Raw genomic sequence first — 13,939 nt, 5'->3', positions numbered from 1 at the left:
CACATATGGTGCTTCACTGAGTGTCCAGCAGATGTCATTGAAATAAGATATTCACAGTGCTCCTCTGAAAACAGCGCTGTTGTTACATTTAACTCCTTGGAATGAGCAAAGTTTGTGGAAATTCAGTGGGTTGGCTCCTCCCTTAAAGAATGATAAACAACATGGAGCCAAAGTAAGAACAGTCGGTACACTGGGTACACACCGCAGCTGGTGAGACAGCCCGTCTACCACAGCAGGAGAGGGGGGCCACATCCAGTCCCCCTCCCCCAGCTCTGCCAGATTCCCTGCTTGCCCAGTGTTAACTCCCCAGTCAAGCGTCAAGATAGTGTGGCAGGTGAAAGAAGATAGAGGCGCCACGTTTGAAACACCAGGTGGTCAGACATAAAAACTAAAGAACTTAGTAGGAAACATGCATGTAACCAGCATGCTGAGCAAGGAGGATACTGGGATGTAATCATAATGAAACTTCCCTGTCACCTATTGTTCCTTTAGCCTCGACTCAGGAGTGAAGCTTTCTCCCTGCCAGTGGGCAAAAGACCAGATGGAAACTCAGACATGAAGAATGTGCAGCCTAACAGATTAATCCACACTGTCATGTTTGGTCAAGAGCAGGCTGGGGGCTGCAGGGTGGTGGAGGAGGATGGTGTGCGGAAAGGGTGGTTGTCGCTTAGCTGGAGCCTGCTACCGTCCTGAGTTGGCTCTGAGGCCTGCAGGCCCAACAGATTTTCTCAAGTGACTACCTTGTGGGCACTGCCAGGGCCTCTGGAGGCCCCCGCTGGGCTCCTCCAACTGCTGCTCCTGGGCCCCTTCGCCAGCAGGCTGCCCCCCTGGCCCTGGTTATCTGGCAGGCCTTTTCACCACTGACTCTCACCAGTGGGATCCCCTTCCTCTCCCAGGCAGCCCTCCTGGGATGAGAAGGGCTCTACGTGGGTCCAGATCAGCCTCTTTCCCATGTCCTTGCCCCACCATTAATGAGAGTGGAGTTATACTCCCACCCACATCCCTCCACTGTGCTGACTACCCTGCTAGGACCCTTGAACTTGCATGCTTTCTGCAGCAAGTGCATGTCAACCTGTCTCTGAGTTTTATCGTTGGATCCCGCTCTTTAAGTTTGAGGTCGAGGAGATAGTTCCTCTGCCACTCCCCAAGGTCATGGGACGGGCTGCAGTAGCTCTCTCCAAAGAAACCCCATAAATTCCCTTCCACCTCCATCTCTACTTTCTCAACTCTTACGTTTGTGAAATGGGTGAGGGAGCTCAAAAGTCAGGAAACAAGTTCTTGACTAATTACCTTGAAAACTCTTCAGGAAGTCTTACACTCACTTTGGTGTCTAATATCTACTGACTTAGATCACAGTTTCAATTTTAATATCCTGGTACATAAGGAAGAAGGAGTATAGTGCAAAACAGATGAACACTTCCTTTGTTTTTTATATTTTTGGCCGAGCAGCTTGCGGGATCTTAGTTCCCCGACCAGGGATTGAACCCGGGCCCTCAGCAGTGAAAGCGGAGCATCCTAACCACCAGGGAATTCCCAAATGAGCACTTCCTAACAGAATATCAAATAAGGGAGCTACCGTATGGTGGCTTCATTGAGGATGTGAGCTGGGTATTGAAGGATGTAAAATATTTGGCTGTGCTGTGCAACATGTGGGATCTTAGTTCCCTGACCAAGGATCGAACCCGCCCCCCCTGCATTGGAAGCATGGAGTCTTATCCACTGGACCGCCAGGGAAGTCCCCTTGAAGGATGTAAATATTTGATTGGGGCAAAGAAAGGAGAGAACATTTACAGAGAGAATTCAGTTCAACGCAAAGTTATTGGACCCCTTCTGAGTGCCAGGCAATCAGGAGGAGTTCACAGTCTCCAAAGAAGGAAGGTGATCAGCCTGGCTGAAGAAAGGGATCTCAGTAGGGAACTGTTACAAATGAAATTTGGACAGGTAGGAAGGACAGTCCTGGATATGAGGCTCAGGGGTGGGGAGAGCACTGTCAGCAACATTTTAGAAAAGGAGGGGTAAAACTTGTGTGTATGAGTCTATGGGTCTGTGTGCATGTGTGTAATGGGACAGATGAGTGTGTGTGGATATGGGGGTATGACTAGTGGAGTGAAAGCGTATGTGTCTGTGTGTAGAGGTGCATATATGTGAAGTGGGTTGCATATATGTAGTATATGTACATATATGTAGAAGGGGTGTAGATTGTGTGCATAGTGAGGTCTGTGTGTAGTGGGGTGTGTGTGAGTGGTGGGGAGTGAATATAGTGTTGTGTGGGTGAGTGTGCATGGGTGTGTGTTTGAGGCATATGGGTGCAGTGGGCTGTGTTCATGTGTATATGTGAGTAGCGGGGTGTGTGTGCAGGGGGTTTTGTGTGTGTATGTAGTAGGCTGTGTGTAAGCATTGGTAACTGGGGTAGGAGTGTGTGTGAGCGCTATGTGTGCTGAGTACTGCAGTATATGTGTGTGAGTCGTATGTGCAGTGGAGTGCTTACCAGTCGGTTGTGTGAGTAGTGAGGTATGTGTAGTGGGAGGTTCTTGGTGGAATCATGTGAGTGGTGGGGTGTATATGTTTTGGGGTTGTGTGAGGAGAGGTTGCAGGTGGGGGTGTGAGTAGTGAGTATGCGTTTGCCTAGTGGGGTATCTGTGTAGTGGGCTTGTGTGTAGTGGGTGTGTAGGTGGTGTGGGGTATCACTAGTGGGGTGCGTGTGTGTGTCGTGCTGTATTGTTAACAGTGTGTGTGTGGTGGCCGAATAAGAACAACGTGAGAAAGAAATGGTTCCTTTACCGGGTTAAAACATGCCTGGGTGAGAGAGACAGATGCAGAGAGAGAAAGGCTGGGAATCTCCTTTAAGATGTGGACCAGGGATGCCAATTATTTCTTTGCCAGTCTTTGCCTCTGAACCACCAAAGCTCCTTCTTACAGGGACTCCTGTCCTTGGCCTCTTCTCTGAACTTCTCTGGCTGGGGAGGGGTGGGGGTCGGCAGCCACCAAGTGAGCCCAACTGTGCAGGTCAGATTCTTCTTACAATTTGGGACTGAGAGGGTCTAGTTTGGGGGTTCCACTCATGAATGCCCATGGGGGCCAGACCAGCCTGAGCAGGAGCCAGGGGGCCCAGGGCGAGGGCACAGAGGTGGTGTGGACTGTAGCAAACCCAGAGGGGGTGACCCGCAGGAGGGCCCTGATCGTCAAGCCAAGCAAAACAGGTCTGAGGCGAAACCACGGGCCCCAGGATTGTGAACTCAGCACATTCCACTCTCTTGAGTGAATGCTTAAAAGAGCGAATGAAGCAAAACCACAGAAAAAGAGAAAGTGGGTCCATGGAGAGAGAAGAGAAGGAATTACGTATGTAAGGAGAAGGAGGGTGAGGGACCTGCAGGCGAGGAGAGGTGTCTGCACTGCATTGTGTTTCCCCAAATTTCATATGTTGAAGCCCTAACCCCTAATGTGACTATGTGGAGACAGGGTCTTTAAAGAGGTGATTCAGGGGACTTCTCTGGTGCTGCAGAGGCTAAGACTCTGCGCTCCCGATGCAGGGGCCTGGGTTCGGTCCCTGGTCAGGGAACTGGCTCCCACATGCTGCAACTAAAGATCCTGTTGCCCACAGCAACAAAGATCCCACATGCTGCAACTAAGACCCAGCACAGCCAAATAAATAAATATTAAAAATAAAACAGAGGTGATTCAGGTTAAATGAGGTCATAAGAGTGCACCCTTAATCCGATAGGACTGGTATCTTTATAAGAAGAGGCAGGGACATGCATGCCCTCAGAGGAAAGGCCACATGAGCACAGGGAGAGGACAGCCATCTACAAGCCAAGGAGAGAGGCCTCAGGAGACACCAACCTTGCCAACACCTTGATCTTGTACTTGCAGCCTCCCATAATTGTGAGACAATAAATTCCTGTTATTTAAGTCACCCAGTCTGTGATATTTTGTTAACGGCAGCCTGGACAGATTAATACAGGAGGTAATAGCTGTTAGACTTGCAAGACTTGGTTATTGTATCATTCAGCCAGCGAACATTTGAGCAGTGCACACCCATACACACATACCAGGTGTGTGTGTGCGTGCAGTGGGGTGCCCTGGGCACTGAGTCCACAGCAGGGAAACAAAGGAGCCAGAGGCCCTGGACCACTTCTGGGTGTTCTGTCCAGTGAACCCTTGGGGCTTGGGGCTGTACTCCACTGGGGTGCAATCTAAACTCTTCAGGAGCCAGAACTAACCCGGGGTTCTGGGCCCTCAAGAGCCTTGACTGTAGGCAATCATACGTGCCTTTAAAGGGAAACTTTATTCTAAATCAGAAAATTCCAGGAATAAAAGAAAAAAATCCCATAGCAAGAACATCTTAGATTCCCTCATTTCTCAATTACTTCCTTTACCTTTTTCTCTAGAAATTAGAGATCTTTAAAATTCAATTGAGTAAATTTAATGATTTTATTGGCTTTAAAGTGATTCATAAATCGGGCAGCATCCAATCCAGCAGATAGAAAGGGGCTCCCAAGGGTTGTACAAGGTGGGAGATTTTTATAGACCAAAGTGAGTGGGAACAAGGAAGTTATCCTGGGCATTTGCTGATTCGCTAAGTAGGGTTCCTTCCTTCTGTGGAGCAAAGGGCAGTCTTGGAGCAGCTCAGGTAACTTGTGCCGGGCAGGGAAGTGTGATTGGTGGACCCAGGCCTGCCTTTTCTGGGAGAGCTGAGCCTTAGTTAAGTTTTGGTTTGCTGATGTGGGGCTTAGCATGAGTGACTCCATCTTGGGCCTAATCTGGTTACTTTAACGCCTTCAAACTGGAGTAATTTCTAAAACATGTTCTTCTGTCAACAGCATTTTGATTCAAGATGATAAGTGTATCTATACTTTGACTTACTGTTGTTAAATGATAAACTGAGGTATATTTAAAAATTTAAGTTTATTTGAGCAAAAATTGATTCAAATCAGGCATCACCAAACTGGAAGTGGTAGGAGCGCTCCACTGACAAGAGCTGGGGAAATGCTTTTATAGAGAAGATGTGGAAGCAAAGCAAGAAAATTATTTGATCGGCTATAGTGCTAAGTGGTTGCCTTATTTGGGAAAGCCTGGTTGGCTCTTTGTGATTGGTTGTCCTTAGGTGTTTATTTCTTAACCTTGAGGCATTTCAGGCTTAAGTTTTGGTTTGTTTACATAGGCTGCTAAGGCATTAGAACCACCTCAGTTTATTTACTTTTATTTAATTTAAATTTAATTTACTTTTTAAAAATTATTTATTTATTTAGGTTGCACTGGGTCTTAGTTGCAGCATGTGGGATCTTCACTGTGTCATGCAGGATCTTTAGTTGTGGCATGTGGACTTCTTAGTTGCAGCATTCAGACTTCTTAGTTGCAGCATGTGGACTTCTTAGTTGTGGCATTTGGAATCTAGTTCCCTGAACAGGGATCAAACCCTGGCCGCCTGCACTGGAATTGCGGAGTCTTACTCACTGGACCACCAGGGAAGTCCCTTAATTTCCTTTAAGTAGGAGACATCAGTATGAACTCATATTCAGTTTAATAGGTAAATTGAGATCGATAGATGATAGATAGATAGATATAGATAGATAGATAATTTGTAATTATGTTAGTATGCACGGGTCATTATACATACATATATTACCTGAAGCTGTGTCCTGAGAGTGCCTAGAAGCAGTGACAGCTCCAATAGCAGTGAGCATACCCTCATCCAGATTTTGGTTTCTAAATACCATTTTTCAGTGCAAAGAACCAGGGCTCCTCGGGGACATGGCTGATACTAGGACTGGGGCAGGCAAAGTATAAACTGAGTCTGGAACATCTTAAGGTGCCAAAACCTAAGGAAGTGCTCCAAAAGCAAAAGGATGGGGGCTTGTCAAAGGGACACAGAAGTTAATCTGAAAGAGCTCCCAATGGCCAAAGCTGGAAAACTTTGAGCAATGAAATAAATAACATAGCACTGGCTTATAACCAAGAGTATAAAATAAATAACACATGAACCCATACTGATATAAAGAAATGATCAAATAAATAAATAACAGATCTTCCTTATAAAGAATTCTAAATAAAATACGTAAATACTTCCCTCTCCAGGAGGTAGAGTTTGATCCTCCCCTTCTTGAGTGTAGGATTGACTTAGTAACTTGCTTCCAAAGAACGGAGTATGGAAAGGAAAAATTGAAACTTTGCAGTGGAAAGATCTGGCAGACACCGATTGAACAAAATGATCAAGATTAACAATACCAATAATGTTCGGAGGATGTGAGGTACCCCTGATATGATGCTGTGAGAAGGGTACTTCACCTCTGTGTGTTCTCCCAAAAGCCTATATCACCAGTATAATCATGAGAAAACAGCAGACACAACTAAATTGAGGGACATTCTATGAAATGCCTGACCAGAGCTTCTCACAACTGTCATGAAATACAAGGAAAATGTGAGAAACTGAAGAAACTAAGGACACATGATGACTAAATGCCATCTGAGATCCTGAATGGGAGCTTGGAAGAGAAAACGTACGTTAGTGGAAACGCTGCTGAAATCCCCATGAAGTTGGAGTTTAGCTAACAGTCATGTCATTAGTAGTTAATTTCCTAATTCTCATCATTGTACCATGGTTATGTAAGATCTTAATATTAAGGGAAACTGCGTGAGAAGTATATGGGAACTCTCTGTACCATCTCTGCAATTACCCTATAAATCTAAAATTATTCCAAAATAATAAGTTCTTATTAAAAGAAAAAGAAAGTGTAATTTACTGCAAGGGTTAGATACAATCAGATTGAGTTAATCTGGGCGTATGTGAGTTATCAAGGCTCATCAAAGGGTAATGAAGCAACAATATCCATAAATGAATATATTTTCCAAACGTGCTGAGGTCAGCGCTTAGCCATGACGCCCAGGGAATGTTCTAAGAACCTGAATATGGCAAATCTTTCCTTTACAAGGATAAATCCTTTAAAAGGATTAAAGGATAAAGTTCTCTGTTAAGTCATCTGATTGTTGTTGTTTTAAGTTGAACTGACTATGAAAAATCTATGTGAGTTAATGCTATAAAAACAAAGGCAGTGTCTTGTGGCTGTTTGGCAAAGCATAGCCATTCGAGGGTTTGCTGGCCATTCTCAACTTCCTGCATGACACTGGAATTCATAGATAGCAATTTCATGGTAGGTTATCTAAGAAAAATTAGGATATCTATATCACAGAGAAAAACTATGCTTTTCCACTCAACATTAATTGAGACAATTGCCAGAAACATAAAATCAACCTGAGAATCCAATAAAGTAATAAACCCTACCACTTACCAGGCTTTCTAGTAATGTGTTGTGGGAGATGTAAAGACATAAAAATCATCGTGTCTGACTGTAGGAGTTTATAATCTAGCTGGGATTCGGAATTCCCTGGTGGTCCAGTGGTTAGGACTCTGTGCTTCCACTGCAAGGGGCACGGGTTTGATCCTGGTCTGGGAACTAAGATCCTGCAAGCCGCATAGTGTGGCCAAAAATAAAATAAAAACTGGTGGGACTCAAATAAGAAAGCCCTACCAGTCGAACTTCAGATAGTGACATAGATAGGACACCAGAACAATTGGCACAAAGCAGAATAGGACTATTACTCAATGGCTGGGGGGTTTTCTCTGAAGTGGCCAGGCTGGAGCACAACCTTGACCAATGAATAGACTCAAGCAGATAGAAGGGAGACTTGCATGTCACCAACATGAAGGCAGTAGTGCCAAGGGCACTCTCAGTAGGCAGTCAGTACATGGCTTTGCTGGAGCCAGGGGTTCATGAGGCAAGAGATGGAAGTTGGAAAGGTGGGCTGGGATGTCTGTATTATCCTGGACAAGGGACATGAACCTGGATTCCCTATCTAGTAAATGTGGAGTCACCAAAGGCCTTGAGGAAAGGAATACATGGTTACGGGATGTTTGGGGGAAGACGAAAGTCATTTTGTCACAGCACATCGAGAGATGGGAGGAGAAACATTTGGGAGGTGGGGGCTTTGGGTGTAACCTGGTAAGGCATATCTTATGTTTTTTTTTAATATTTAAAACACATATTTATTTATTTATTTTTGGCTGCATCGGGTGTTAGTTGCGGCACGCGGGCTCTTCTTTGCAGCGCTTGGGCTTATTTGCCCTGCGGCGTGTGGGATCCCAGTTCTCCGACCGGGGATCAAACCCGCGGCCCCTGCGTTGGAAGGTGGATTCTTAACTACTGGACCACCAGGGAAGTCCCCAGGCATATCTTATGTTGTGAGTGGTCTTCAGAACTCTAGAGCCTGGCTTCTCTCTTTCACATCTCAAGTGGGGGGTGACACCCACACCCCATGTCTTGAATGTTCTTGCCCTTGCATTGTTAGTCTCTCCAGACATCAAGTATGCTCTAGAGACAGACTAAAAGTATTTCTCATAGGACAAGATTTACAAACTACCCAACAGAATTTTCCCAACTTCATTTACTGACCTACTGCCATCAGTTTTCCTTCTAAATGCAGGCCATGGGCAAGATAATATGCTTCTAAATGAAGGCACTGGATTCTACCCCTGAGCCTCCTCTCTGGTTAAATTTAAACAATACTCAGTTTATAAAACAATTACAGTCAATGTTCCACTAGCAAGTCATGGTGAGAACAGAGCACATAATTTCTCCCTAAAGTGTTGGACAACACCGCAACTTCATCTTCCACCTAAGCAAGATACCTTGGAGACATTTCTGATTTTTTTAATGTATTTATTTATTTATGTGGCTGCATTGGGTCTTCGTTGCTGCACGCGGGCTTCTTCTAGTTGCAGCAAGCAGGGACTAATCTTTATTGCAGTGCACAGGCCTCTCATTGAGGTAGGTTCTCGCTGCATAGCACGGGCTCTAGGTGCGCGGGCTTCAGTAGTTGTGGCACGCAGGCTCAGTAGTTGTGGCTCGCAGGCTCTAGAGCGCAGGCTCAATAGTTGTGGCACACAGGCTTAGTTGCTCCGCGGCATGTGGAATCTTCCCGGACCAGGGCTCGAACCCATGTCCCCTGCATTGGCAGGCGGATTCTTAACCACTGCACCACGGGGGAAGTCCATTTCTGATTTTTTGAATAAGGTCTTCAGTTAATAGTAATGTACTGATGTTAAATTCCTGGTTCTGATAACTATACCATGATTATGTAAGATGTTAACAGTAGGGGAACCTGGGTGAGAAGTATATGGAAACTCTGTATACTACTTCTGCAAGTTTTCTATAAATTTAATGCTAATTCAAAATTTAAAAAAAAGTTTTAAAGTAGGAGAGCCACATGGATGTGATGATGTATTGAACGTAGGGTAGAAGAGAGGTAGTCAAGAGTGACTCAAATTTTCTTTCCTGAGCAAATGAAATCAGAATTTCTGGCGGGTGGGACCTACCCACTGGCATTTATATTTTTGATTAGCTCCTTTAAACTTAGTACACACTTGTGCAGTGGTTTGTTTGTTTGTTTGTTTTTGGCCGCACTGCTCGGCTTGTGGGACCTTAGTTCTCCGAGCAGGGATCGAACCTATGCCCTCTGCAGTGGAAGCACGGAGTCTTAACCACTGGACCACCAGGGAAGTCCCCGTGCAGTGGTTATTTTTTATCGATAGATTTCCATTTTACAGATGAGGAAACTGAAGATACTAGAGGTTAAATGACTGGGTGGTCCACAGTCAAACAGCCAGTAAAATGGCACTATGATTTGCATCATCTGATCCCAAATTCATTCTCCATCTGGTGAGTGAAAATCCAAGCAGAGAGTAAGGAACATTAGTGAAAAGACATTCTTCCCTCTGGCAGCATGCACCCCTGGGAATTTAATACCATCAACTGGAATCAATCAGGGTCTTGGCAGCTTGACCACATCTGCATGGTGTGGCCTGCTGCTGTGCCCCTCCCTGGCTGAGGAAGTTCGCAGGCACAGCAGAAGGGCTCCAGCCTCACTCAGACCAGCAGAGCATGGTGTGAGCACATCTTCACTAACCCCCTCTGGTTGCCATTCACTCTGTGAAGTTTGCTACTTCCCCTCAGTCCCTTGCCCACAGTTTCCTACCCTTTTCCCCCAGAGTCTAGCTTTCTTCCTACCTCCTTCCCAAACCATTTTGCTCTATATCTTCACGTCTTTTAAAGTGGAGTCCCTACAAAGTATATACACCTTCCCCATGCTAGATTACAGCTTATTTCATCATACTGATGAATTATTATGCTAGTAAGTCTTCCCCTTCCACATCAGCAGGGGGAGGAAAGAGCAAAGAGTCGGAGGAGCATCACTAACAAGGTCAAAGAGGGACGGTGTCAGCATAGCCCACGCTATCACTTAGCAAAGCAAACAACGCTTGCTGGATTCTAGGCAGCGGCGCAGGCAGAGAAAAAAGATGACTCTTGCCCGCAAGAGCTCAGAAACTGCCAAAAGAGCAAACTGATGTAGAGATTATCAAAGTGAAGATGATACAAGTCTGGAAGTGAGCATGGGTGTCCTGGGAGGGCAGAGGAAAGGGGCAAACACAGGTGGGGGAATTTCTGGGTTGAATGCTGAAAACTGGCCAAGAGGTTACCAGGGCGTCTGCAACGCCCAGGGTCTGCCTCATTCACAGAGAACCAGGAAGGCCCCGCTGCCTGAAGGCTGTGTGAGCTGGGCGGTAATGCTGGAAAGGTGACAGGGCCAGGTCTAGAAGAATAATTTCAGCAGGAGAACTTGCAGGGCTTTAGGCAGGAGAGGGACAACACAGGTGTAAGTTTTAGAAAGTGCATCTGGCCACTGCATGGAGGTGGCACGCACAAAGTGCAGACAGTGGTCTTAAAAGCTTTAGCAATCCTCCTGCGGTGGTCCTGGGAGGGGACCCAAGGGCCTGACACAGGGGGTGGTGTGGCTGGGATTTGAGAGAGAGAACACAGAAATCTATAGGACCCGGCAGCTGAGTAAATGTGAGCAGGTGATGGAATGGCTGTGACCTTCATCAACATGGGGAACCCATAAGAAGAAGCATGTTTAAGGCAAAGATAAATATTTCAGTTTGAGACCTGTTGACTGGTTGCGTTTAAACTGTGTGTGGAGCACGGAAGTAGAATATCCAGTTGGCAGTTGGATGTTTGGGGCTTTAAAAGAGAAAACCAGAGTAACAGACTATAAAGACCCAGGAAGGTGTAATCGGCTGGTCCCCCAGAGTTGTCTCCTTCCCTCACTGCTTCTGGCCTTTTGACCTTCCCGCTGACCTTTGCTGGCCAACCTCCTGCACTCCTTAAGCTCCTCTCCTACTTTGCTTCTTAGCATTTACAACTATCTAACGTTTTTGTATATTTCCCTTAAGTTTTTCAATTGTCGTCTAGCGTGTAAACTCCACGAGGAGCAGGGGTTGTTTTTGCCAACGTCCTCCCCCCATCGTCACTGCTGTATTCTCAGCCCCTAGGACACTGCCTGGCACTAGTAGGTGCTCAATAAACATTAATTGATTGAATACATGATGGAAAAACAATAACCGAAAGTTTTATGTCTTCTGGTTTCCTCAACTGCGATTTGGGGTGTTGCCTGGCTGGCCTCCTCGGCTTGTTTCCAAAAGAGGATGCTAGACCGAGACCTGTGAACAATGGTGCATCGCTCACAGAGATCACTAACGCCCCTGGGTTCATTCCCAGAGGCTCTAAACTTTTCCGAGATGCCCCCGGGGCGGCGGGGCAGCCCCAGCCAGCGTTCGCATCCCTACCCATCACACTTCCGAAGAGGCCCCACCACTCCGGACCCGCCCACCAGGCCCCACCCACTCAGCACAGACCACGCCCCTCCGACGCCCTTAAGATGGCCCCTCCTCTGTTGGCCCCAGCCCCTCCTGCCTAGCCCCCGGTTTTGTCCCTGCAACGGAGGGCGCCCACGTCGTCTTTGCCCCGCCCACTCTACCGCCTCTCCTCTTCGGCCCCGCCCCGCGCCTGGTTCAGGTCCCGCCTCCTCTGGCCCCGCCCCTCGGCCCCGCCCCGGGCTCGGCGCTCCGCGTCCCGCGCCTGCAGCAGCCTCGGCGCCTGAAGGCCGGGAGGAGCGCGGCGCGGGGCCCTCCAGACACAAAGAGCGGCTGCAGGACGCTGGTGGAAGAAGAGCGACCGCCCGCCCCCTTGGCCTGTACGCGCGCAGGCGGAACCGGAGACGCCCCCACGCCCAGGTGAGCCGGCCGCGGGGCGTGATAGTGCATCAGGGGGCGCACAAGGGTGGGTTGGTAGGGACCAAGTGCCAGGGGCCCGCGCCTCGCTCCGCCTCCGGGCCTGGGGGCCCCGCTTCTCCTGAGACCCTGGAGCGTGGGGCGGGTCCGGTAGAGCCAGGCCCTCCGGCGGGCCGCGTCTAGTTTGGCGCTCCGGGACCTTGGCTCAGGTGGCCGGCGGGCGATTGGCTGGGGTCGCGGGGCTGCCGGGCCCGTCCTCTGGGCGGCTGCTAGCGTCCAGTTGCTGCACGGGGTGAGCTCTGAATAACATCCCCCCACTATGCCGAAGCTGTAGGACCTACCTGCTTGTTTTGGTGTATCAGGAGTTTGCACATGGAAAAATTGTTAGAAATAGGGACTCACGCTCTGGGGCGGAAAAGTCTGCTGCGAGTTTTGTCTGTCGTGAGTTGTTTGCAGAAGCGCAGCTTTCCTCCCGCCAGTGCGCTTAGTCGCAGAACCCATAAATCGTGCTGATTACTGGGAGCTCCGCGTAGGGAGCTCCGTGTATTTGCACAGGATGGAAGTGAAGAAGGTCGCGGGGTTCCCTTCTGCAACTGGAGACTTAGGCCACGCTGTGGAACAGGGAGGGGTCGGGGCAAGAACTGTGGAGCTGGAGCGCCGGGAGGGTCGAGTGACGCTCGCGCTCCCACCGCCAACACCGTCGATAAGACGGAGCGACTCTTGAGTGACGGTGATCTGCTCCTTAGAGGCAGTTGCTGTGATTTCCAGGTTTTCCACATCGGACTTAGGATACTTTTAAAACCAGAAAATTAAAAAAAAAAAAAAAGATAGTTAAAACTGGTCGGTTAAACAGAAGGCTAAGTCAGCAGCCTCTCAGTTTTATGAACCGAGTGCAGGAGTAAGTGTATATTAAAAAAAGCTAAGGCGGTTAGGGAAGCGGCTACCACCGCGCTGTCCCTTTTCTGTTTGATTTACACATCATCCATAGTGGTTTAAGCTATTACAGATTGAACTGGTCTATATGGCAAATAACAAATATACAGCTCAGGTTCAATAAAAAATAGAGGATAATCGTTTTTGCAGAATGGTAAAATAACAAATGGTAAAATAACAAGCCATCTCCAAAGAACCTGAACTTCAGATAACGTTCATCATCAAATTAGAAAGAGAACATTTTATGGAAAAGTTAGGGTTTTAACATTTTTTCAATTGAGGAGTTTATGTTTTTATTTTTTATTTTGGCCATGCCGCGGGGCTTGTCGGGATCTTAGTTCCCTGACCAGGGATCGAACATGTGCCCCCTGCAATGGAAGCGCAGAGTCCTAACCACTGGACCGCCAGGGAGTTCCCTTCAACTGAGGAGTTTATATAAACTTTGATGGAAAGCTGTTTTTCTCTAGCTCATGTTTACCCCAGACATTGCGGTTTGCAGGGCTGCTCGGAGGTGGGCGAGCTGTGCCGTTGCTGATGCCATGCTGTGAATCCCTTAACATTAGTGCGTCTTGGGTTTTGTGTCCTTAGCCCTTGTGAACATCTGGTGGTGGGAAATAGAGTAACAAAAGAGTTGCAAAGTTCTAACTGTAAGTATTCAGGGTGTTCAGATCCTGCCCCTTTATTATGAGTAGCTTTAGGTGCTGGTTACTGGATAGTTCGTTTCGTGTTTTTTTGGAAGATGACACACATGGCGTTTGGGACTTGGGGCATGTGAGAGAGCCCTCTGACGACATTCTTTTCACCTTGGACGCTTAGCTTTGGATCTTGCCACAAACAGGCGGTTGCTAAACATCTCTCTCCTTCCCTGACTCAAGACAGATCTAG

At 47.5% G+C, this 13,939-nt stretch overlaps 1 protein-coding gene across 4 annotated transcripts in view; it reads left to right on the top strand.

Moving 5' to 3' along the window:
• NINL (ninein like) overlaps positions 1 to 13,939 on the top strand; it is a 124,591-nt gene that overhangs the window by 3,566 nt on the left and 107,086 nt on the right. Inside the window, exon 1 of one of the 4 annotated variants that reach the window (XM_033839050.2) lies at positions 11,966 to 12,124. The exons of the other annotated variants lie outside the window; for them this stretch is intronic. The gene's annotated coding sequence lies outside the window, so the exon portion shown is untranslated. Of the gene's footprint in view, positions 1 to 11,965; positions 12,125 to 13,939 lie in introns of those variants that run through there. 4 annotated transcript variants of the gene reach the window in all.

Source organism: Tursiops truncatus, chromosome 15 (assembly GCF_011762595.2).
Source record: "Tursiops truncatus isolate mTurTru1 chromosome 15, mTurTru1.mat.Y, whole genome shotgun sequence".
Classification (NCBI taxonomy): Eukaryota; Metazoa; Chordata; class Mammalia; order Artiodactyla; family Delphinidae; genus Tursiops; species Tursiops truncatus.
Note: the sequence above shows the minus strand (reverse complement) of the source record. Positions and strands in the feature narration are given on the sequence as shown.